We start from the raw sequence: 26697 nt of genomic DNA, 5'->3' as shown, positions 1-26697 counted from the left end.
GAAAGCATTCAATAATTGACTCTTTCAACCTACTGGTGTTGGATTTGAGCTATCAATGAACAAAGATGAAGAAATGGAAAAGCTCAAGAGTAATAAAAAAAGTCCCTCCAAGGTTTCAAATCGGATCATTGGATGCAAAGTCCAAATTGCCAACCATTGCTCTATCGAGCCACCCATGCAGGAGACAGAGACATTGCTTCAGTAGTCTGGAAATGTAGACTGTTTTATTATGCTACAGGCAAAGATGAACATTGTGATATAACTTTTATATTCAGATAAACATTTGAATATTTAACACTTTTATAGAGAATATAGCTGAAAAGAATCAAATCACATTAAATCTCTATCCACTATGACCATTCAAATGAGATATCTTTTTATCAATATAAGAGAAGGACATCACTGATGCGCTCTCTTTTGTCTCAATGGAAAAGGCACTCTTGTGTGAGAGGGTTCCATGGTGTAATGGTTAGCACTCTTGACTCTGAATCCAGCGATCCAAGTTCAAATCTCGGTGGGACCTACTACAATTATGAGATTCACTGTTTAACTCATTTTTTAGAATTTGGTCTAGAAAAAACCTAATATCAATGTTTTATACTGATGCGTATGAACGCATAAGTATGTATAGATGCATACATAGCTTTATCCATCTAGATAGCTGTTAGACAATATGAACATATCAATTATTCATAAACATAAATATTGAAGCTGAACCTAGAAACTGTTCTTTCACATCCACATTGTAAACATGAGTTTATTTTCCTTTCTCATCTATATGGCCAGTAATGAGATAGTTCATTTTTGCTGATTTCTTAGCTGACAACATGCTGGACTTACACAGTGCATTTCATTGTGAATTTCTTTGAAAGTGAATTTCAGATTCACACCTTTGACATGTCTTTCAAAAGATTCACCTTTATTGGTTGTGGATTTACTGTTGAAAATCAGTGTGTAAAATCTTTGTACGTCTGAATTTCAAGATTATTATTCAAACTGCACATCTTCGGTCCCCGTAATACAAAGTTTGACTCCTCAAGTTTTGTTTTAATGAATGCTTTGCAATTAAAAAGTTCCTTGTTCCCCTTATCAATAACAGTAAGATTTTAAAAAGTAATGTCGTGCATCAAGCCCCTGTGATGAGTTTGAGAAACCAGAGTGAGTTTGTAAAATCTCTCATTATTTTGAGCCATTTAGTTTCCAGGTATTGTAAAAATTCTATTATTTGCTCACATCTAGTAAACTTTTAGAGTATAATCAATAAATTAATTTTTCACCCTACCGGTATTAGATATGTGATATTAATGAATACACTTGAAAGAAAATGATTTGGTCAAGAGTCATAAAATGGTCCCACCGAGATTTGAACTCGGATCATTGGATTCAAAGTCCAAAGTGCTAACCATTACACCATGGAACCTCCCATGTGGAAGAAGTGCAAACTGCTGCAGCAATGTGGAAATGTCAAAGTTTTTAATATTGTACTGTCAAAGAGAAACTGAATTGGATTGCTTTCCTATTCTGGTAAACTTTTGCATATTGAACTATGTTGGGGAAGGATGTTGCCCAAAAGACTCAAATAACGTTATAACTCTGTTGAACAGTGGTTTTTATGTGAGATAATATTTTTCAATGAAAGATAAGTTGCCCCCTGAGGCAAATCTCTTCTGTCAAAATGGAAAGCTCACCCTGGTACGGGAGGGTGGATGGTGTCGTGGTTAGCACTCTGGACTCTGAAAACAGGGATCTGAGTACAAATTTCAGTGGGACTTATCTGAACATTACAATTTTCTTTTCCATTCAGTTCTTAAAAGTTTTATTTGGAACAACATCACATTTACTTATAAACATGTAAAAATCAACCTGTACATATGTATCTCTGTATATATAGCTATATGTCTCTGTATATTTATAGGAACATATAAACATATAGATTATAAAAATAAATATAATTAGTGGAGGTGAAAATCATGAACAGTTGTTGCCTCTCAGCATTTGAAACATGAGTTTCTACTTCTTTCTCTTTTATATGTCCTGAAATTGAGATAGTCACTTTTTACTCAGTATTGATCCAACAATACAGTTGATGTATACAAAGCATATCATATGATTTGTGAATAAAGTTCAAAAATGAGAATTTGATCAGTACCTGTGATGCCTCCGACCAAAAGCTTATATTTTACGATTGGAGATCAACTGTTGTAAATCAGCATGAAAAACATTTTCTTTTCACGATTTCCATACTAATATAAAACAACATTTTTACTAGCTGAATGAGATCATCATTTGGGTTCCTCTATGTTTGATTGAAGAAAACTTCTCATTCAAAATGTGCTATTTTCGCCTTATCAATAGCGGGAAAGCTTAAAAAAGTGATGCTGTGAATCACCCGTCTGAAATGCGTTTGAGAAAATCAGGATATGATTTTATAATGGCTAACTACTTTGTGAAGAAATTTGATGTCAAAGTATTGTAAAGTTTGTATTGATGTAACTTGTTCAAGCTGATGGACATTTTGAAAGCATTCAATAATTGACTCTTTCAACCTACTGGTGTTGGATTTGAGCTATCAATGAACAAAGATGAAGAAATGGAAAAGCTCAAGAGTAATAAAAAAAGTCCCTCCAAGGTTTCAAATCGGATCATTGGATGCAAAGTCCAAATTGCCAACCATTGCTCTATCGAGCCACCCATGCAGGAGACAGAGACATTGCTTCAGTAGTCTGGAAATGTAGACTGTTTTATTATGCTACAGGCAAAGATGAACATTGTGATATAACTTTTATATTCAGATAAACATTTGAATATTTAACACTTTTATAGAGAATATAGCTGAAAAGAATCAAATCACATTAAATCTCTATCCACTATGACCATTCAAATGAGATATCTTTTTATCAATATAAGAGAAGGACATCACTGATGCGCTCTCTTTTGTCTCAATGGAAAAGGCACTCTTGTGTGAGAGGGTTCCATGGTGTAATGGTTAGCACTCTTGACTCTGAATCCAGCGATCCAAGTTCAAATCTCGGTGGGACCTACTACAATTATGAGATTCACTGTTTAACTCATTTTTTAGAATTTGGTCTAGAAAAAACCTAATATCAATGTTTTATACTGATGCGTATGAACGCATAAGTATGTATAGATGCATACATAGCTTTATCCATCTAGATAGCTGTTAGACAATATGAACATATCAATTATTCATAAACATAAATATTGAAGCTGAACCTAGAAACTGTTCTTTCACATCCACATTGTAAACATGAGTTTGTTTTCCTTTCTCATCTATATGGCCAGTAATGAGATAGTTCATTTTTGCTGATTTCTTAGCTGACAACATGCTGGACTTACACAGTGCATTTCATTGTGAATTTCTTTGAAAGTGAATTTCAGATTCACACCTTTGACATGTCTTTCAAAAGATTCACCTTTATTGGTTGTGGATTTACTGTTGAAAATCAGTGTGTAAAATCTTTGTACGTCTGAATTTCAAGATTATTATTCAAACTGCACATCTTCGGTCCCCGTAATACAAAGTTTGACTCCTCAAGTTTTGTTTTAATGAATGCTTTGCAATTAAAAAGTTCCTTGTTCCCCTTATCAATAACAGTAAGATTTTAAAAAGTAATGTCGTGCATCAGGCCCCTGTGATGAGTTTGAGAAACCAGAGTGAGTTTGTAAAATCTCTCATTATTTTGAGCCATTTAGTTTCCAGGTATTGTAAAAATTCTATTATTTGCTCACATCTAGTAAACTTTTAGAGTATAATCAATAAATTAATTTTTCACCCTACCGGTATTAGATATGTGATATTAATGAATACACTTGAAAGAAAATGATTTGGTCAAGAGTCATAAAATGGTGCCACCGAGATTTGAACTCGGATCATTGGATTCAAAGTCCAAAGTGCTAACCATTACACCATGGAACCTCCCAAGTGAAAGGAGTGCAAACTGCTGCAGCAATGTGGAAATGTCAAAGTTTTTCATATTCTACTGTCAAAGAGAAACTGAATTGGATTGCTTTCCTATTCTGGTAAACTTTTGCATATTGAACTATGTTGGGGAAGGATGTTGCCCAAAAGACTCAAATAACGTTATAACTCTGTTGAACAGTGGTTTTTATGTGAGATAATATTTTTCAATGAAAGATAAGTTGCCCCCTGAGGCAAATCTCTTCTGTCAAAATGGAAAGCTCACCCTGGTACGGGAGGGTGGATGGTGTCGTGGTTAGCACTCTGGACTCTGAAAACAGGGATCTGAGTACAAATTTCAGTGGGACTTATCTGAACATTACAATTTTCTTTTCCATTCAGTTCTTAAAAGTTTTATTTGGAACAACATCACATTTACTTATAAACATGTAAAAATCAACCTGTACATATGTATCTCTGTATATATAGCTATATGTCTCTGTATATTTATAGGAACATATAAACATATAGATTATAAAAATAAATATAATTAGTGGAGGTGAAAATCATGAACAGTTGTTGCCTCTCAGCATTTGAAACATGAGTTTCTACTTCTTTCTCTTTTATATGTCCTGAAATTGAGATAGTCACTTTTTACTCAGTATTGATCCAACAATACAGTTGATGTATACAAAGCATATCATATGATTTGTGAATAAAGTTCAAAAATGAGAATTTGATCAGTACCTGTGATGCCTCCGACCAAAAGCTTATATTTTACGATTGGAGATCAACTGTTGTAAATCAGCATGAAAAACATTTTCTTTTCACGATTTCCATACTAATATAAAACAACATTTTTACTAGCTGAATGAGATCATCATTTGGGTTCCTCTATGTTTGATTGAAGAAAACTTCTCATTCAAAATGTGCTATTTTCGCCTTATCAATAGCGGGAAAGCTTAAAAAAGTGATGCTGTGAATCACCCGTCTGAAATGCGTTTGAGAAAATCAGGATATGATTTTATAATGGCTAACTACTTTGTGAAGAAATTTGATGTCAAAGTATTGTAAAGTTTGTATTGATGTAACTTGTTCAAGCTGATGGACATTTTGAAAGCATTCAATAATTGACTCTTTCAACCTACTGGTGTTGGATTTGAGCTATCAATGAACAAAGATGAAGAAATGGAAAAGCTCAAGAGTAATAAAAAAAGTCCCTCCAAGGTTTCAAATCGGATCATTGGATGCAAAGTCCAAATTGCCAACCATTGCTCTATCGAGCCACCCATGCAGGAGACAGAGACATTGCTTCAGTAGTCTGGAAATGTAGACTGTTTTATTATGCTACAGGCAAAGATGAACATTGTGATATAACTTTTATATTCAGATAAACATTTGAATATTTAACACTTTTATAGAGAATATAGCTGAAAAGAATCAAATCACATTAAATCTCTATCCACTATGACCATTCAAATGAGATATCTTTTTATCAATATAAGAGAAGGACATCACTGATGCGCTCTCTTTTGTCTCAATGGAAAAGGCACTCTTGTGTGAGAGGGTTCCATGGTGTAATGGTTAGCACTCTTGACTCTGAATCCAGCGATCCAAGTTCAAATCTCGGTGGGACCTTCTACAATTATGAGATTCACTGTTTAACTCATTTTTTAGAATTTGGTCTAGAAAAAACCTAATATCAATGTTTTATACTGATGCGTATGAACGCATAAGTATGTATAGATGCATACATAGCTTTATCCATCTAGATAGCTGTTAGACAATATGAACATATCAATTATTCATAAACATAAATATTGAAGCTGAACCTAGAAACTGTTCTTTCACATCCACATTGTAAACATGAGTTTATTTTCCTTTCTCATCTATATGGCCAGTAATGAGATAGTTCATTTTTGCTGATTTCTTAGCTGACAACATGCTGGACTTACACAGTGCATTTCATTGTGAATTTCTTTGAAAGTGAATTTCAGATTCACACCTTTGACATGTCTTTCAAAAGATTCACCTTTATTGGTTGTGGATTTACTGTTGAAAATCAGTGTGTAAAATCTTTGTACGTCTGAATTTCAAGATTATTATTCAAACTGCACATCTTCGGTCCCCGTAATACAAAGTTTGACTCCTCAAGTTTTGTTTTAATGAATGCTTTGCAATTAAAAAGTTCCTTGTTCCCCTTATCAATAACAGTAAGATTTTAAAAAGTAATGTCGTGCATCAGGCCCCTGTGATGAGTTTGAGAAACCAGAGTGAGTTTGTAAAATCTCTCATTATTTTGAGCCATTTAGTTTCCAGGTATTGTAAAAATTCTATTATTTGCTCACATCTAGTAAACTTTTAGAGTATAATCAATAAATTAATTTTTCACCCTACCGGTATTAGATATGTGATATTAATGAATACACTTGAAAGAAAATGATTTGGTCAAGAGTCATAAAATGGTGCCACCGAGATTTGAACTCGGATCATTGGATTCAAAGTCCAAAGTGCTAACCATTACACCATGGAACCTCCCAAGTGAAAGGAGTGCAAACTGCTGCAGCAATGTGGAAATGTCAAAGTTTTTCATATTCTACTGTCAAAGAGAAACTGAATTGGATTGCTTTCCTATTCTGGTAAACTTTTGCATATTGAACTATGTTGGGGAAGGATGTTGCCCAAAAGACTCAAATAACGTTATAACTCTGTTGAACAGTGGTTTTTATGTGAGATAATATTTTTCAATGAAAGATAAGTTGCCCCCTGAGGCAAATCTCTTCTGTCAAAATGGAAAGCTCACCCTGGTACGGGAGGGTGGATGGTGTCGTGGTTAGCACTCTGGACTCTGAAAACAGGGATCTGAGTACAAATTTCAGTGGGACTTATCTGAACTTTACAATTTTCTTTTCCATTCAGTTCTTAGAAGTTTTATTTGGAACAATATCACATTTACTTATAAACATGTAAAAATCAACCTGTACATATGTATCTCTGTATATATAGCTATATGTCTCTGTATATTTATAGGAACATATAAACATATAGATTATAAAAATAAATATAATTAGTGGAGGTGAAAATCATGAACAGTTGTTGCCTCTCAGCATTTGAAACATGAGTTTCTACTTCTTTCTCTTTTATATGTCCTGAAATTGAGATAGTCACTTTTTACTCATTATTGATCCAACAATACAGTTGATGTATACAAAGCATATCATATGATTTGTGAATGAAGTTCAAAAATGAGAATTTGATCAGTACCTGTCATGCCTCCGACCAAAAGCTTATATTTTACGATTGGAGATCAACTGTTGTAAATCAGCATGAAAAACATTTTCTTTTCACGATTTCCATACTAATATAAAACAACATTTTTACTAGCTGAATGAGATCATCATTTGGGTTCCTCTATGTTTGATTGAAGAAAACTTCTCATTCAAAATGTGCTATTTTCGCCTTATCAATAGCGGGAAAGCTTAAAAAAGTGATGCTGTGAATCACCCGTCTGAAATGCGTTTGAGAAAATCAGGATATGATTTTATAATGGCTAACTACTTTGTGAAGAAATTTGATGTCAAAGTATTGTAAAGTTTGTATTGATGTAACTTGTTCAAGCTGATGGACATTTTGAAAGCATTCAATAATTGACTCTTTCAACCTACTGGTGTTGGATTTGAGCTATCAATGAACAAAGATGAAGAAATGGAAAAGCTCAAGAGTAATAAAAAAAGTCCCTCCAAGGTTTCAAATCGGATCATTGGATGCAAAGTCCAAATTGCCAACCATTGCTCTATCGAGCCACCCATGCAGGAGACAGAGACATTGCTTCAGTAGTCTGGAAATGTAGACTGTTTTATTATGCTACAGGCAAAGATGAACATTGTGATATAACTTTTATATTCAGATAAACATTTGAATATTTAACACTTTTATAGAGAATATAGCTGAAAAGAATCAAATCACATTAAATCTCTATCCACTATGACCATTCAAATGAGATATCTTTTTATCAATATAAGAGAAGGACATCACTGATGCGCTCTCTTTTGTCTCAATGGAAAAGGCACTCTTGTGTGAGAGGGTTCCATGGTGTAATGGTTAGCACTCTTGACTCTGAATCCAGCGATCCGAGTTCAAATCTCGGTGGGACCTACTACAATTATGAGATTCACTGTTTAACTCATTTTTTAGAATTTGGTCTAGAAAAAACCTAATATCAATGTTTTATACTGATGCGTATGAACGCATAAGTATGTATAGATGCATACATAGCTTTATCCATCTAGATAGCTGTTAGACAATATGAACATATCAATTATTCATAAACATAAATATTGAAGCTGAACCTAGAAACTGTTCTTTCACATCCACATTGTAAACATGAGTTTATTTTCCTTTCTCATCTATATGGCCAGTAATGAGATAGTTCATTTTTGCTGATTTCTTAGCTGACAACATGCTGGACTTACACAGTGCATTTCATTGTGAATTTCTTTGAAAGTGAATTTCAGATTCACACCTTTGACATGTCTTTCAAAAGATTCAACTTTATTGGTTGTGGATTTACTGTTGAAAATCAGTGTGTAAAATCTTTGTACGTCTGAATTTCAAGATTATTATTCAAACTGCACATCTTCGGTCCCCGTAATACAAAGTTTGAGTCCTCAAGTTTTGTTTTAATGAATGCTTTGCAATTAAAAAGTTCCTTGTTCTCCTTATCAATAACAGTAAGATTTTAAAAAGTAATGTCGTGCATCAAGCCCCTGTGATGAGTTTGAGAAACCAGAGTGAGTTTGTAAAATCTCTCATTATTTTGAGCCATTTAGTTTCCAGGTATTGTAAAAATTCTATTATTTGCTCACATCTAGTAAACTTTTAGAGTATAATCAATAAATTAATTTTTCACCCTACCGGTATTAGATATGTGATATTAATGAATACACTTGAAAGAAAATGATTTGGTCAAGAGTCATAAAATGGTCCCACCGAGATTTGAACTCGGATCATTGGATTCAAAGTCCAAAGTGCTAACCATTACACCATGGAACCTCCCATGTGGAAAAAGTGCAAACTGCTGCAGCAATGTGGAAATGTCAAAGTTTTTAATATTGTACTGTCAAAGAGAAACTGAATTGGATTGCTTTCCTATTCTGGTAAACTTTTGCATTTTGAACTATGTTGGGGAAGGATGTTGCCCAAAAGACTCAAATAACGTTATAACTCTGTTGAACAGTAGTTTTTATGTGAGATAATATTTTTCAATGAAAGATAAGTTGCCCCCTGAGGCAAATCTCTTCTGTCAAAATGGAAAGCTCACCCTGGTACGGGAGGGTGGATGGTGTCGTGGTTAGCACTCTGGACTCTGAAAACAGGGATCTGAGTACAAATTTCAGTGGGACTTATCTGAACATTACAATTTTCTTTTCCATTCAGTTCTTAAAAGTTTTATTTGGAACAACATCACATTTACTTATAAACATGTAAAAATCAACCTGTACATATGTATCTCTGTATATATAGCTATATGTCTCTGTATATTTATAGGAACATATAAACATATAGATTATAAAAATATATATAATTAGTGGAGGTGAAAATCATGAACAGTTGTTGCCTCTCAGCATTTGAAACATGAGTTTCTACTTCTTTCTCTTTTATATGTCCTGAAATTGAGATAGTCACTTTTTACTCAGTATTGATCCAACAATACAGTTGATGTATACAAAGCATATCATATGATTTGTGAATAAAGTTCAAAAATGAGAATTTGATCAGTACCTGTGATGCCTCCGACCAAAAGCTTATATTTTACGATTGGAGATCAACTGTTGTAAATCAGCATGAAAAACATTTTCTTTTCACGATTTCCATACTAATATAAAACAACATTTTTACTAGCTGAATGAGATCATCATTTGGGTTCCTCTATGTTTGATTGAAGAAAACTTCTCATTCAAAATGTGCTATTTTCGCCTTATCAATAGCGGGAAAGCTTAAAAAAGTGATGCTGTGAATCACCCGTCTGAAATGCGTTTGAGAAAATCAGGATATGATTTTATAATGGCTAACTACTTTGTGAAGAAATTTGATGTCAAAGTATTGCAAAGTTTGTATTGATGTAACTTGTTCAAGCTGATGGACATTTTGAAAGCATTCAATAATTGACTCTTTCAACCTACTGGTGTTGGATTTGAGCTATCAATGAACAAAGATGAAGAAATGGAAAAGCTCAAGAGTAATAAAAAAAGTCCCTCCAAGGTTTCAAATCGGATCATTGGATGCAAAGTCCAAATTGCCAACCATTGCTCTATCGAGCCACCCATGCAGGAGACAGAGACATTGCTTCAGTAGTCTGGAAATGTAGACTGTTTTATTATGCTACAGGCAAAGATGAACATTGTGATATAACTTTTATATTCAGATAAACATTTGAATATTTAACACTTTTATAGAGAATATAGCTGAAAAGAATCAAATCACATTAAATCTCTATCCACTATGACCATTCAAATGAGATATCTTTTTATCAATATAAGAGAAGGACATCACTGATGCGCTCTCTTTTGTCTCAATGGAAAAGGCACTCTTGTGTGAGAGGGTTGCATGGTGTAATGGTTAGCACTCTGGACTCTGAATCCAGCGATCCGAGTTCAAATCTCGGTGGGACCTACTACAATAATGAGATTCACTGTTTAACTCATTTTTTAGAATTTGGTCTAGAAAAAACCTAATATCAATGTTTTATACTGATGCGTATGAACGCATAAGTATGTATAGATGCATACATAGCTTTATCCATCTAGATAGCTGTTAGACAATATGAACATATCAATTATTCATAAACATAAATATTGAAGCTGAACCTAGAAACTGTTCTTTCACATCCACATTGTAAACATGAGTTTATTTTCCTTTCTCATCTATATGGCCAGTAATGAGATAGTTCATTTTTGCTGATTTCTTAGCTGACAACATGCTGGACTTACACAGTGCATTTCATTGTGAATTTCTTTGAAAGTGAATTTCAGATTCACACCTTTGACATGTCTTTCAAAAGATTCACCTTTATTGGTTGTGGATTTACTGTTGAAAATCAGTGTGTAAAATCTTTGTACGTCTGAATTTCAAGATTATTATTCAAACTGCACATCTTCGGTCCCCGTAATACAAAGTTTGACTCCTCAAGTTTTGTTTTAATGAATGCTTTGCAATTAAAAAGTTCCTTGTTCCCCTTATCAATAACAGTAAGATTTTAAAAAGTAATGTCGTGCATCAAGCCCCTGTGATGAGTTTGAGAAACCAGAGTGAGTTTGTAAAATCTCTCATTATTTTGAGCCATTTAGTTTCCAGGTATTGTAAAAATTCTATTATTTGCTCACATCTAGTAAACTTTTAGAGTATAATCAATAAATTAATTTTTCACCCTACCGGTATTAGATATGTGATATTAATGAATACACTTGAAAGAAAATGATTTGGTCAAGAGTCATAAAATGGTCCCACCGAGATTTGAACTCAGATCATTGGATTCAAAGTCCAAAGTGCTAACCATTACACCATGGAACCTCCCATGTGGAAGAAGTGCAAACTGTTGCAGCAATGTGGAAATGTCAAAGTTTTTAATATTGTACTGTCAAAGAGAAACTGAATTGGATTGCTTTCCTATTCTGGTAAACTTTTGCATATTGAACTATGTTGGGGAAGGATGTTGCCCAAAAGACTCAAATAACGTTATAACTCTGTTGAACAGTGGTTTTTATGTGAGATAATATTTTTCAATGAAAGATAAGTTGCCCCCTGAGGCAAATCTCTTCTGTCAAAATGGAAAGCTCACCCTGGTACGGGAGGGTGGATGGTGTCGTGGTTAGCACTCTGGACTCTGAAAACAGGGATCTGAGTACAAATTTCAGTGGGACTTATCTGAACATTACAATTTTCTTTTCCATTCAGTTCTTAAAAGTTTTATTTGGAACAACATCACATTTACTTATAAACATGTAAAAATCAACCTGTACATATGTATCTCTGTATATATAGCTATATGTCTCTGTATATTTATAGGAACATATAAACATATAGATTATAAAAATAAATATAATTAGTGGAGGTGAAAATCATGAACAGTTGTTGCCTCTCAGCATTTGAAACATGAGTTTCTACTTCTTTCTCTTTTATATGTCCTGAAATTGAGATAGTCACTTTTTACTCAGTATTGATCCAACAATACAGTTGATGTATACAAAGCATATCATATGATTTGTGAATAAAGTTCAAAAATGAGAATTTGATCAGTACCTGTGATGCCTCCGACCAAAAGCTTATATTTTACGATTGGAGATCAACTGTTGTAAATCAGCATGAAAAACATTTTCTTTTCACGATTTCCATACTAATATAAAACAACATTTTTACTAGCTGAATGAGATCATCATTTGGGTTCCTCTATGTTTGATTGAAGAAAACTTCTCATTCAAAATGTGCTATTTTCGCCTTATCAATAGCGGGAAAGCTTAAAAAAGTGATGCTGTGAATCACCCGTCTGAAATGCGTTTGAGAAAATCAGGATATGATTTTATAATGGCTAACTACTTTGTGAAGAAATTTGATGTCAAAGTATTGTAAAGTTTGTATTGATGTAACTTGTTCAAGCTGATGGACATTTTGAAAGCATTCAATAATTGACTCTTTCAACCTACTGGTGTTGGATTTGAGCTATCAATGAACAAAGATGAAGAAATGGAAAAGCTCAAGAGTAATAAAAAAAGTCCCTCCAAGGTTTCAAATCGGATCATTGGATGCAAAGTCCAAATTGCCAACCATTGCTCTATCGAGCCACCCATGCAGGAGACAGAGACATTGCTTCAGTAGTCTGGAAATGTAGACTGTTTTATTATGCTACAGGCAAAGATGAACATTGTGATATAACTTTTATATTCAGATAAACATTTGAATATTTAACACTTTTATAGAGAATATAGCTGAAAAGAATCAAATCACATTAAATCTCTATCCACTATGACCATTCAAATGAGATATCTTTTTATCAATATAAGAGAAGGACATCACTGATGCGCTCTCTTTTGTCTCAATGGAAAAGGCACTCTTGTGTGAGAGGGTTCCATAGTGTAATGGTTAGCACTCTTGACTCTGAATCCAGCGATCCAAGTTCAAATCTCTGTGGGACCTACTACAATTATGAGATTCACTGTTTAACTCATTTTTTAGAATTTGGTCTAGAAAAAACCTAATATCAATGTTTTATACTGATGCGTATGAACGCATAAGTATGTATAGATGCATACATAGCGTTATCCATCTAGATAGCTGTTAGACAATATGAACATATCAATTATTCATAAACATAAATATTGAAGCTGAACCTAGAAACTGTTCTTTCACATCCACATTGTAAACATGAGTTTATTTTCCTTTCTCATCTATATGGCCAGTAATGAGATAGTTCATTTTTGCTGATTTCTTAGCTGACAACATGCTGGACTTACACAGTGCATTTCATTGTGAATTTCTTTGAAAGTGAATTTCAGATTCACACCTTTGACATGTCTTTCAAAAGATTCACCTTTATTGGTTGTGGATTTACTGTTGAAAATCAGTGTGTAAAATCTTTGTACGTCTGAATTTCAAGATTATTATTCAAACTGCACATCTTCGGTCCCCGTAATACAAAGTTTGACTCCTCAAGTTTTGTTTTAATGAATGCTTTGCAATTAAAAAGTTCCTTGTTCCCCTTATCAATAACAGTAAGATTTTAAAAAGTAATGTCGTGCATCAGGCCCCTGTGATGAGTTTGAGAAACCAGAGTGAGTTTGTAAAATCTCTCATTATTTTGAGCCATTTAGTTTCCAGGTATTGTAAAAATTCTATTATTTGCTCACATCTAGTAAACTTTTAGAGTATAATCAATAAATTAATTTTTCACCCTACCGGTATTAGATATGTGATATTAATGAATACACTTGAAAGAAAATGATTTGGTCAAGAGTCATAAAATGGTGCCACCGAGATTTGAACTCGGATCATTGGATTCAAAGTCCAAAGTGCTAACCATTACACCATGGAACCTCCCAAGTGAAAGGAGTGCAAACTGCTGCAGCAATGTGGAAATGTCAAAGTTTTTCATATTCTACTGTCAAAGAGAAACTGAATTGGATTGCTTTCCTATTCTGGTAAACTTTTGCATATTGAACTATGTTGGGGAAGGATGTTGCCCAAAAGACTCAAATAACGTTATAACTCTGTTGAACAGTGGTTTTTATGTGAGATAATATTTTTCAATGAAAGATAAGTTGCCCCCTGAGGCAAATCTCTTCTGTCAAAATGGAAAGCTCACCCTGGTACGGGAGGGTGGATGGTGTCGTGGTTAGCACTCTGGACTCTGAAAACAGGGATCTGAGTACAAATTTCAGTGGGACTTATCTGAACTTTACAATTTTCTTTTCCATTCAGTTCTTAGAAGTTTTATTTGGAACAATATCACATTTACTTATAAACATGTAAAAATCAACCTGTACATATGTATCTCTGTATATATAGCTATATGTCTCTGTATATTTATAGGAACATATAAACATATAGATTATAAAAATAAATATAATTAGTGGAGGTGAAAATCATGAACAGTTGTTGCCTCTCAGCATTTGAAACATGAGTTTCTACTTCTTTCTCTTTTATATGTCCTGAAATTGAGATAGTCACTTTTTACTCAGTATTGATCCAACAATACAGTTGATGTATACAAAGCATATCATATGATTTGTGAATAAAGTTCAAAAATGAGAATTTGATCAGTACCTGTGATGCCTCCGACCAAAAGCTTATATTTTACGATTGGAGATCAACTGTTGTAAATCAGCATGAAAAACATTTTCTTTTCACGATTTCCATACTAATATAAAACAACATTTTTACTAGCTGAATGAGATCATCATTTGGGTTCCTCTATGTTTGATTGAAGAAAACTTCTCATTCAAAATGTGCTATTTTCGCCTTATCAATAGCGGGAAAGCTTAAAAAAGTGATGCTGTGAATCACCCGTCTGAAATGCGTTTGAGAAAATCAGGATATGATTTTATAATGGCTAACTACTTTGTGAAGAAATTTGATGTCAAAGTATTGTAAAGTTTGTATTGATGTAACTTGTTCAAGCTGATGGACATTTTGAAAGCATTCAATAATTGACTCTTTCAACCTACTGGTGTTGGATTTGAGCTATCAATGAACAAAGATGAAGAAATGGAAAAGCTCAAGAGTAATAAAAAAAGTCCCTCCAAGGTTTCAAATCGGATCATTGGATGCAAAGTCCAAATTGCCAACCATTGCTCTATCGAGCCACCCATGCAGGAGACAGAGACATTGCTTCAGTAGTCTGGAAATGTAGACTGTTTTATTATGCTACAGGCAAAGATGAACATTGTGATATAACTTTTATATTCAGATAAACATTTGAATATTTAACACTTTTATAGAGAATATAGCTGAAAAGAATCAAATCACATTAAATCTCTATCCACTATGACCATTCAAATGAGATATCTTTTTATCAATATAAGAGAAGGACATCACTGATGCGCTCTCTTTTGTCTCAATGGAAAAGGCACTCTTGTGTGAGAGGGTTCCATGGTGTAATGGTTAGCACTCTTGACTCTGAATCCAGCGATCCGAGTTCAAATCTCGGTGGGACCTACTACAATTATGAGATTCACTGTTTAACTCATTTTTTAGAATTTGGTCTAGAAAAAACCTAATATCAATGTTTTATACTGATGCGTATGAACGCATAAGTATGTATAGATGCATACATAGCTTTATCCATCTAGATAGCTGTTAGACAATATGAACATATCAATTATTCATAAACATAAATATTGAAGCTGAACCTAGAAACTGTTCTTTCACATCCACATTGTAAACATGAGTTTATTTTCCTTTCTCATCTATATGGCCAGTAATGAGATAGTTCATTTTTGCTGATTTCTTAGCTGACAACATGCTGGACTTACACAGTGCATTTCATTGTGAATTTCTTTGAAAGTGAATTTCAGATTCACACCTTTGACATGTCTTTCAAAAGATTCAACTTTATTGGTTGTGGATTTACTGTTGAAAATCAGTGTGTAAAATCTTTGTACGTCTGAATTTCAAGATTATTATTCAAACTGCACATCTTCGGTCCCCGTAATACAAAGTTTGAGTCCTCAAGTTTTGTTTTAATGAATGATTTGCAATTAAAAAGTTCCTTGTTCTCCTTATCAATAACAGTAAGATTTTAAAAAGTAATGTCGTGCATCAAGCCCCTGTGATGAGTTTGAGAAACCAGAGTGAGTTTGTAAAATCTCTCATTATTTTGAGCCATTTAGTTTCCAGGTATTGTAAAAATTCTATTATTTGCTCACATCTAGTAAACTTTTAGAGTATAATCAATAAATTAATTTTTCACCCTACCGGTATTAGATATGTGATATTAATGAATACACTTGAAAGAAAATGATTTGGTCAAGAGTCATAAAATGGTCCCACCGAGATTTGAACTCGGATCATTGGATTCAAAGTCCAAAGTGCTAACCATTACACCATGGAACCTCCCATGTGGAAAAAGTGCAAACTGCTGCAGCAATGTGGAAATGTCAAAGTTTTTAATATTGTACTGTCAAAGAGAAACTGAATTGGATTGCTTTCCTATTCTGGTAAACTTTTGCATTTTGAACTATGTTGGGGAAGGATGTTGCCCAAAAGACTCAAATAACGTTATAACTCTGTTGAACAGTGGTTTTTATGTGAGATAATATTTTTCAATGAAAGATAAGTTGCCCCCTGAGGCAAATCTCTTCTGTCAAAATGGAAAGCTCACCCTGGTACGGGAGGGTGGATGGTGTCGTGGTTAGCACTCTGGACTCTGAAAACAGGGATCTGAGTACAAATTTCAGTGGGACTTATCTGAACATTACAATTTTCTTTTCCATTCAGTTCTTAAAAGTTTTATTTGGAACAACATCACATTTACTTATAAACATGTAAAAATCAACCTGTACATATGTATCTCTGTATATATAGCTATATGTCTCTGTATATTTATAGGAACATATAAACATATAGATTATAAAAATAAATATAATTAGTGGAGGTGAAAATCATGAACAGTTGTTGCCTCTCAGCATTTGAAACATGAGTTTCTACTTCTTTCTCTTTTATATGTCCTGAAATTGAGATAGTCACTTTTTACTCAGTATTGATCCAACAATACAGTTGATGTATACAAAGCATATCATATGATTTGTGAATAAAGTTCAAAAATGAGAATTTGATCAGTACCTGTGATGCCTCCGACCAAAAGCTTATATTTTACGATTGGAGATCAACTGTTGTAAATCAGCATGAAAAACATTTTCTTTTCACGATTTCCATACTAATATAAAACAACATTTTTACTAGCTGAATGAGATCATCATTTGGGTTCCTCTATGTTTGATTGAAGAAAACTTCTCATTCAAAATGTGCTATTTTCGCCTTATCAATAGCGGGAAAGCTTAAAAAAGTGATGCTGTGAATCACCCGTCTGAAATGCGTTTGAGAAAATCAGGATATGATTTTATAATGGCTAACTACTTTGTGAAGAAATTTGATGTCAAAGTATTGTAAAGTTTGTATTGATGTAACTTGTTCAAGCTGATGGACATTTTGAAAGCATTCAATAATTGACTCTTTCAACCTACTGGTGTTGGATTTGAGCTATCAATGAACAAAGATGAAGAAATGGAAAAGCTCAAGAGTAATAAAAAAAGTCCCTCCAAGGTTTCAAATCGGATCATTGGATGCAAAGTCCAAATTGCCAACCATTGCTCTATCGAGCCACCCATGCAGGAGACAGAGACATTGCTTCAGTAGTCTGGAAATGTAGACTGTTTTATTATGCTACAGGCAAAGATGAACATTGTGATATAACTTTTATATTCAGATAAACATTTGAATATTTAACACTTTTATAGAGAATATAGCTGAAAAGAATCAAATCACATTAAATCTCTATCCACTATGACCATTCAAATGAGATATCTTTTTATCAATATAAGAGAAGGACATCACTGATGCGCTCTCTTTTGTCTCAATGGAAAAGGCACTCTTGTGTGAGAGGGTTCCATGGTGTAATGGTTAGCACTCTTGACTCTGAATCCAGCGATCCAAGTTCAAATCTCTGTGGGACCTACTACAATTATGAGATTCACTGTTTAACTCATTTTTTAGAATTTGGTCTAGAAAAAACCTAATATCAATGTTTTATACTGATGCGTATGAACGCATAAGTATGTATAGATGCATACATAGCGTTATCCATCTAGATAGCTGTTAGACAATATGAACATATCAATTATTCATAAACATAAATATTGAAGCTGAACCTAGAAACTGTTCTTTCACATCCACATTGTAAACATGAGTTTATTTTCCTTTCTCATCTATATGGCCAGTAATGAGATAGTTCATTTTTGCTGATTTCTTAGCTGACAACATGCTGGACTTACACAGTGCATTTCATTGTGAATTTCTTTGAAAGTGAATTTCAGATTCACACCTTTGACATGTCTTTCAAAAGATTCAACTTTATTGGTTGTGGATTTACTGTTGAAAATCAGTGTGTAAAATCTTTGTACGTCTGAATTTCAAGATTATTATTCAAACTGCACATCTTCGGTCCCCGTAATACAAAGTTTGAGTCCTCAAGTTTTGTTTTAATGAATGCTTTGCAATTAAAAAGTTCCTTGTTCTCCTTATCAATAACAGTAAGATTTTAAAAAGTAATGTCGTGCATCAAGCCCCTGTGATGAGTTTGAGAAACCAGAGTGAGTTTGTAAAATCTCTCATTATTTTGAGCCATTTAGTTTCCAGGTATTGTAAAAATTCTATTATTTGCTCACATCTAGTAAACTTTTAGAGTATAATCAATAAATTAATTTTTCACCCTACCGGTATTAGATATGTGATATTAATGAATACACTTGAAAGAAAATGATTTGGTCAAGAGTCATAAAATGGTCCCACCGAGATTTGAACTCGGATCATTGGATTCAAAGTCCAAAGTGCTAACCATTACACCATGGAACCTCCCATGTGGAAAAAGTGCAAACTGCTGCAGCAATGTGGAAATGTCAAAGTTTTTAATATTGTACTGTCAAAGAGAAACTGAATTGGATTGCTTTCCTATTCTGGTAAACTTTTGCATTTTGAACTATGTTGGGGAAGGATGTTGCCCAAAAGACTCAAATAACGTTATAACTCTGTTGAACAGTGGTTTTTATGTGAGATAATATTTTTCAATGAAAGATAAGTTGCCCCCTGAGGCAAATCTCTTCTGTCAAAATGGAAAGCTCACCCTGGTACGGGAGGGTGGATGGTGTCGTGGTTAGCACTCTGGACTCTGAAAACAGGGATCTGAGTACAAATTTCAGTGGGACTTATCTGAACATTACAATTTTCTTTTCCATTCAGTTCTTAAAAGTTTTATTTGGAACAACATCACATTTACTTATAAACATGTAAAAATCAACCTGTACATATGTATCTCTGTATATATAGCTATATGTCTCTGTATATTTATAGGAACATATAAACATATAGATTATAAAAATAAATATAATTAGTGGAGGTGAAAATCATGAACAGTTGTTGCCTCTCAGCATTTGAAACATGAGTTTCTACTTCTTTCTCTTTTATATGTCCTGAAATTGAGATAGTCACTTTTTACTCAGTATTGATCCAACAATACAGTTGATGTATACAAAGCATATCATATGATTTGTGAATAAAGTTCAAAAATGAGAATTTGATCAGTACCTGTGATGCCTCCGACCAAAAGCTTATATTTTACGATTGGAGATCAACTGTTGTAAATCAGCATGAAAAACATTTTCTTTTCACGATTTCCATACTAATATAAAACAACATTTTTACTAGCTGAATGAGATCATCATTTGGGTTCCTCTATGTTTGATTGAAGAAAACTTCTCATTCAAAATGTGCTATTTTCGCCTTATCAATAGCGGGAAAGCTTAAAAAAGTGATGCTGTGAATCACCCGTCTGAAATGCGTTTGAGAAAATCAGGATATGATTTTATAATGGCTAACTACTTTGTGAAGAAATTTGATGTCAAAGTATTGTAAAGTTTGTATTGATGTAACTTGTTCAAGCTGATGGACATTTTGAAAGCATTCAATAATTGACTCTTTCAACCTACTGGTGTTGGATTTGAGCTATCAATGAACAAAGATGAAGAAATGGAAAAGCTCAAGAGTAATAAAAAAAGTCCCTCCAAGGTTTCAAATCGGATCATTGGATGCAAAGTCCAAATTGCCAACCATTGCTCTATCGAGCCACCCATGCAGGAGACAGAGACATTGCTTCAGTAGTCTGGAAATGTAGACTGTTTTATTATGCTACAGGCAAAGATGAACATTGTGATATAACTTTTATATTCAGATAAACATTTGAATATTTAACACTTTTATAGAGAATATAGCTGAAAAGAATCAAATCACATTAAATCTCTATCCACTATGACCATTCAAATGAGATATCTTTTTATCAATATAAGAGAAGGACATCACTGATGCGCTCTCTTTTGTCTCAATGGAAAAGGCACTCTTGTGTGAGAGGGTTCCATGGTGTAATGGTTAGCACTCTTGACTCTGAATCCAGCGATCCAAGTTCAAATCTCTGTGGGACCTACTACAATTATGAGATTCACTGTTTAACTCATTTTTTAGAATTTGGTCTAGAAAAAACCTAATATCAATGTTTTATACTGATGCGTATGAACGCATAAGTATGTATAGATGCATACATAGCGTTATCCATCTAGATAGCTGTTAGACAATATGAACATATCAATTATTCATAAACATAAATATTGAAGCTGAACCTAGAAACTGTTCTTTCACATCCACATTGTAAACATGAGTTTATTTTCCTTTCTCATCTATATGGCCAGTAATGAGATAGTTCATTTTTGCTGATTTCTTAGCTGACAACATGCTGGACTTACACAGTGCATTTCATTGTGAATTTCTTTGAAAGTGAATTTCAGATTCACACCTTTGACATGTCTTTCAAAAGATTCAACTTTATTGGTTGTGGATTTACTGTTGAAAATCAGTGTGTAAAATCTTTGTACGTCTGAATTTCAAGATTATTATTCAAACTGCACATCTTCGGTCCCCGTAATACAAAGTTTGAGTCCTCAAGTTTTGTTTTAATGAATGCTTTGCAATTAAAAAGTTCCTTGTTCTCCTTATCAATAACAGTAAGATTTTAAAAAGTAATGTCGTGCATCAAGCCCCTGTGATGAGTTTGAGAAACCAGAGTGAGTTTGTAAAATCTCTCATTATTTTGAGCCATTTAGTTTCCAGGTATTGTAAAAATTCTATTATTTGCTCACATCTAGTAAACTTTTAGAGTATAATCAATAAATTAATTTTTCACCCTACCGGTATTAGATATGTGATATTAATGAATACACTTGAAAGAAAATGATTTGGTCAAGAGTCATAAAATGGTCCCACCGAGATTTGAACTCGGATCATTGGATTCAAAGTCCAAAGTGCTAACCATTACACCATGGAACCTCCCATGTGGAAAAAGTGCAAACTGCTGCAGCAATGTGGAAATGTCAAAGTTTTTAATATTGTACTGTCAAAGAGAAACTGAATTGGATTGCTTTCCTATTCTGGTAAACTTTTGCATTTTGAACTATGTTGGGGAAGGATGTTGCCCAAAAGACTCAAATAACGTTATAACTCTGTTGAACAGTGGTGTTTATGTGAGATAATATTTTTCAATGAAAGATAAGTTGCCCCCTGAGGCAAATCTCTTCTGTCAAAATGGAAAGCTCACCCTGGTACGGGAGGGTGGATGGTGTCGTGGTTAGCACTCTGGACTCTGAAAACAGGGATCTGAGTACAAATTTCAGTGGGACTTATCTGAACATTACAATTTTCTTTTCCATTCAGTTCTTAAAAGTTTTATTTGGAACAACATCACATTTACTTATAAACATGTAAAAATCAACCTGTACATATGTATCTCTGTATATATAGCTATATGTCTCTGTATATTTATAGGAACATATAAACATATAGATTATAAAAATATATATAATTAGTGGAGGTGAAAATCATGAACAGTTGTTGCCTCTCAGCATTTGAAACATGAGTTTCTACTTCTTTCTCTTTTATATGTCCTGAAATTGAGATAGTCACTTTTTACTCAGTATTGATCCAACAATACAGTTGATGTATACAAAGCATATCATATGATTTGTGAATAAAGTTCAAAAATGAGAATTTGATCAGTACCTGTGATGCCTCCGACCAAAAGCTTATATTTTACGATTGGAGATCAACTGTTGTAAATCAGCATGAAAAACATTTTCTTTTCACGATTTCCATACTAATATAAAACAACATTTTTACTAGCTGAATGAGATCATCATTTGGGTTCCTCTATGTTTGATTGAAGAAAACTTCTCATTCAAAATGTGCTATTTTCGCCTTATCAATAGCGGGAAAGCTTAAAAAAGTGATGCTGTGAATCACCCGTCTGAAATGCGTTTGAGAAAATCAGGATATGATTTTATAATGGCTAACTACTTTGTGAAGAAATTTGATGTCAAAGTATTGTAAAGTTTGTATTGATGTAACTTGTTCAAGCTGATGGACATTTTGAAAGCATTCAATAATTGACTCTTTCAACCTACTGGTGTTGGATTTGAGCTATCAATGAACAAAGATGAAGAAATGGAAAAGCTCAAGAGTAATAAAAAAAGTCCCTCCAAGGTTTCAAATCGGATCATTGGATGCAAAGTCCAAATTGCCAACCATTGCTCTATCGAGCCACCCATGCAGGAGACAGAGACATTGCTTCAGTAGTCTGGAAATGTAGACTGTTTTATTATGCTACAGGCAAAGATGAACATTGTGATATAACTTTTATATTCAGATAAACATTTGAATATTTAACACTTTTATAGAGAATATAGCTGAAAAGAATCAAATCACATTAAATCTCTATCCACTATGACCATTCAAATGAGATATCTTTTTATCAATATAAGAGAAGGACATCACTGATGCGCTCTCTTTTGTCTCAATGGAAAAGGCACTCTTGTGTGAGAGGGTTGCATGGTGTAATGGTTAGCACTCTGGACTCTGAATCCAGCGATCCGAGTTCAAATCTCGGTGGGACCTACTACAATAATGAGATTCACTGTTTAACTCATTTTTTAGAATTTGGTCTAGAAAAAACCTAATATCAATGTTTTATACTGATGCGTATGAACGCATAAGTATGTATAGATGCATACATAGCTTTATCCATCTAGATAGCTGTTAGACAATATGAACATATCAATTATTCATAAACATAAATATTGAAGCTGAACCTAGAAACTGTTCTTTCACATCCACATTGTAAACATGAGTTTATTTTCCTTTCTCATCTATATGGCCAGTAATGAGATAGTTCATTTTTGCTGATTTCTTAGCTGACAACATGCTGGACTTACACAGTGCATTTCATTGTGAATTTCTTTGAAAGTGAATTTCAGATTCACACCTTTGACATGTCTTTCAAAAGATTCAACTTTATTGGTTGTGGATTTACTGTTGAAAATCAGTGTGTAAAATCTTTGTACGTCTGAATTTCAAGATTATTATTCAAACTGCACATCTTCGGTCCCCGTAATACAAAGTTTGACTCCTCAAGTTTTGTTTTAATGAATGCTTTGCAATTAAAAAGTTCCTTGTTCCCCTTATCAATAACAGTAAGATTTTAAAAAGTAATGTCGTGCATCAAGCCCCTGTGATGAGTTTGAGAAACCAGAGTGAGTTTGTAAAATCTCTCATTATTTTGAGCCATTTAGTTTCCAGGTATTGTAAAAATTCTATTATTTGCTCACATCTAGTAAACTTTTAGAGTATAATCAATAAATTAATTTTTCACCCTACCGGTATTAGATATGTGATATTAATGAATACACTTGAAAGAAAATGATTTGGTCAAGAGTCATAAAATGGTCCCACCGAGATTTGAACTCGGATCATTGGATTCAAAGTCCAAAGTGCTAACCATTACACCAAGGAACCTCCCATGTGGAAGAAGTGCAAACTGTTGCAGCAATGTGGAAATGTCAAAGTTTTTAATATTGTACTGTCAAAGAGAAACTGAATTGGATTGCTTTCCTATTCTGGTAAACTTTTGCATATTGAACTATGTTGGGGAAGGATGTTGCCCAAAAGACTCAAATAACGTTATAACTCTGTTGAACAGTGGTTTTTATGTGAGATAATATTTTTCAATGAAAGATAAGTTGCCCCCTGAGGCAAATCTCTTCTGTCAAAATGGAAAGCTCACCCTGGTACGGGAGGGTGGATGGTGTCGTGGTTAGCACTCTGGACTCTGAAAACAGGGATCTGAGTACAAATTTCAGTGGGACTTATCTGAACATTACAATTTTCTTTTCCATTCAGTTCTTAAAAGTTTTATTTGGAACAACATCACATTTACTTATAAACATGTAAAAATCAACCTGTACATATGTATCTCTGTATATATAGCTATATGTCTCTGTATATTTATAGGAACATATAAACATATAGATTATAAAAATAAATATAATTAGTGGAGGTGAAAATCATGAACAGTTGTTGCCTCTCAGCATTTGAAACATGAGTTTCTACTTCTTTCTCTTTTATATGTCCTGAAATTGAGATAGTCACTTTTTACTCAGTATTGATCCAACAATACAGTTGATGTATACAAAGCATATCATATGATTTGTGAATAAAGTTCAAAAATGAGAATTTGATCAGTACCTGTGATGCCTCCGACCAAAAGCTTATATTTTACGATTGGAGATCAACTGTTGTAAATCAGCATGAAAAACATTTTCTTTTCACGATTTCCATACTAATATAAAACAACATTTTTACTAGCTGAATGAGATCATCATTTGGGTTCCTCTATGTTTGATTGAAGAAAACTTCTCATTCAAAATGTGCTATTTTCGCCTTATCAATAGCGGGAAAGCTTAAAAAAGTGATGCTGTGAATCACCCGTCTGAAATGCGTTTGAGAAAATCAGGATATGATTTTATAATGGCTAACTACTTTGTGAAGAAATTTGATGTCAAAGTATTGTAAAGTTTGTATTGATGTAACTTGTTCAAGCTGATGGACATTTTGAAAGCATTCAATAATTGACTCTTTCAACCTACTGGTGTTGGATTTGAGCTATCAATGAACAAAGATGAAGAAATGGAAAAGCTCAAGAGTAATAAAAAAAGTCCCTCCAAGGTTTCAAATCGGATCATTGGATGCAAAGTCCAAATTGCCAACCATTGCTCTATCGAGCCACCCATGCAGGAGACAGAGACATTGCTTCAGTAGTCTGGAAATGTAGACTGTTTTATTATGCTACAGGCAAAGATGAACATTGTGATATAACTTTTATATTCAGATAAACATTTGAATATTTAACACTTTTATAGAGAATATAGCTGAAAAGAATCAAATCACATTAAATCTCTATCCACTATGACCATTCAAATGAGATATCTTTTTATCAATATAAGAGAAGGACATCACTGATGCGCTCTCTTTTGTCTCAATGGAAAAGGCACTCTTGTGTGAGAGGGTTGCATGGTGTAATGGTTAGCACTCTGGACTCTGAATCCAGCGATCCGAGTTCAAATCTCGGTGGGACCTACTACAATAATGAGATTCACTGTTTAACTCATTTTTTAGAATTTGGTCTAGAAAAAACCTAATATCAATGTTTTATACTGATGCGTATGAACGCATAAGTATGTATAGATGCATACATAGCTTTATCCATCTAGATAGCTGTTAGACAATATGAACATATCAATTATTCATAAACATAAATATTGAAGCTGAACCTAGAAACTGTTCTTTCACATCCACATTGTAAACATGAGTTTATTTTCCTTTCTCATCTATATGGCCAGTAATGAGATAGTTCATTTTTGCTGATTTCTTAGCTGACAACATGCTGGACTTACACAGTGCATTTCATTGTGAATTTCTTTGAAAGTGAATTTCAGATTCACACCTTTGACATGTCTTTCAAAAGATTCAACTTTATTGGTTGTGGATTTACTGTTGAAAATCAGTGTGTAAAATCTTTGTACGTCTGAATTTCAAGATTATTATTCAAACTGCACATCTTCGGTCCCCGTAATACAAAGTTTGACTCCTCAAGTTTTGTTTTAATGAATGCTTTGCAATTAAAAAGTTCCTTGTTCCCCTTATCAATAACAGTAAGATTTTAAAAAGTAATGTCGTGCATCAAGCCCCTGTGATGAGTTTGAGAAACCAGAGTGAGTTTGTAAAATCTCTCATTATTTTGAGCCATTTAGTTTCCAGGTATTGTAAAAATTCTATTATTTGCTCACATCTAGTAAACTTTTAGAGTATAATCAATAAATTAATTTTTCACCCTACCGGTATTAGATATGTGATATTAATGAATACACTTGAAAGAAAATGATTTGGTCAAGAGTCATAAAATGGTCCCACCGAGATTTGAACTCGGATCATTGGATTCAAAGTCCAAAGTGCTAACCATTACACCATGGAACCTCCCATGTGGAAGAAGTGCAAACTGTTGCAGCAATGTGGAAATGTCAAAGTTTTTAATATTGTACTGTCAAAGAGAAACTGAATTGGATTGCTTTCCTATTCTGGTA

General features: G+C 33.6%; 7 non-coding genes across 7 annotated transcripts; all 7 read right to left on the bottom strand.

The window, feature by feature from the left end:
- Positions 1–1348: 1348 nt before the first annotated feature.
- On the bottom strand, positions 1349–1420 carry TRNAQ-UUG (transfer RNA glutamine (anticodon UUG)). The gene has a single exon. It is a non-coding gene; the product is annotated as a tRNA-Gln (tRNA).
- A 7479-nt stretch (positions 1421–8899) lies between these two features.
- On the bottom strand, positions 8900–8971 carry TRNAQ-UUG (transfer RNA glutamine (anticodon UUG)). The gene has a single exon. It is a non-coding gene; the product is annotated as a tRNA-Gln (tRNA).
- A 2445-nt stretch (positions 8972–11416) lies between these two features.
- TRNAQ-UUG (transfer RNA glutamine (anticodon UUG)) lies at positions 11417–11488 on the bottom strand. Its single transcript has one exon. It is a non-coding gene; the product is annotated as a tRNA-Gln (tRNA).
- Positions 11489–16450: 4962 nt separating this feature from the next.
- TRNAQ-UUG (transfer RNA glutamine (anticodon UUG)) lies at positions 16451–16522 on the bottom strand. Its single transcript has one exon. It is a non-coding gene; the product is annotated as a tRNA-Gln (tRNA).
- Positions 16523–18967: 2445 nt separating this feature from the next.
- TRNAQ-UUG (transfer RNA glutamine (anticodon UUG)) lies at positions 18968–19039 on the bottom strand. Its single transcript has one exon. It is a non-coding gene; the product is annotated as a tRNA-Gln (tRNA).
- Positions 19040–21484: 2445 nt separating this feature from the next.
- TRNAQ-UUG (transfer RNA glutamine (anticodon UUG)) lies at positions 21485–21556 on the bottom strand. Its single transcript has one exon. It is a non-coding gene; the product is annotated as a tRNA-Gln (tRNA).
- A 4962-nt stretch (positions 21557–26518) lies between these two features.
- Positions 26519–26590, bottom strand: TRNAQ-UUG (transfer RNA glutamine (anticodon UUG)). The gene has a single exon. It is a non-coding gene; the product is annotated as a tRNA-Gln (tRNA).
- Positions 26591–26697: the final 107 nt, after the last annotated feature.

This window comes from Triturus cristatus, chromosome 5_2 (genome assembly GCF_964204655.1).
Source record: "Triturus cristatus chromosome 5_2, aTriCri1.1, whole genome shotgun sequence".
NCBI lineage: Eukaryota > Metazoa > Chordata > Amphibia > Caudata > Salamandridae > Triturus > Triturus cristatus.
The sequence above is the reverse complement of the archived record's forward strand: the minus strand, read 5'-3'. Positions and strand labels throughout refer to the sequence as shown.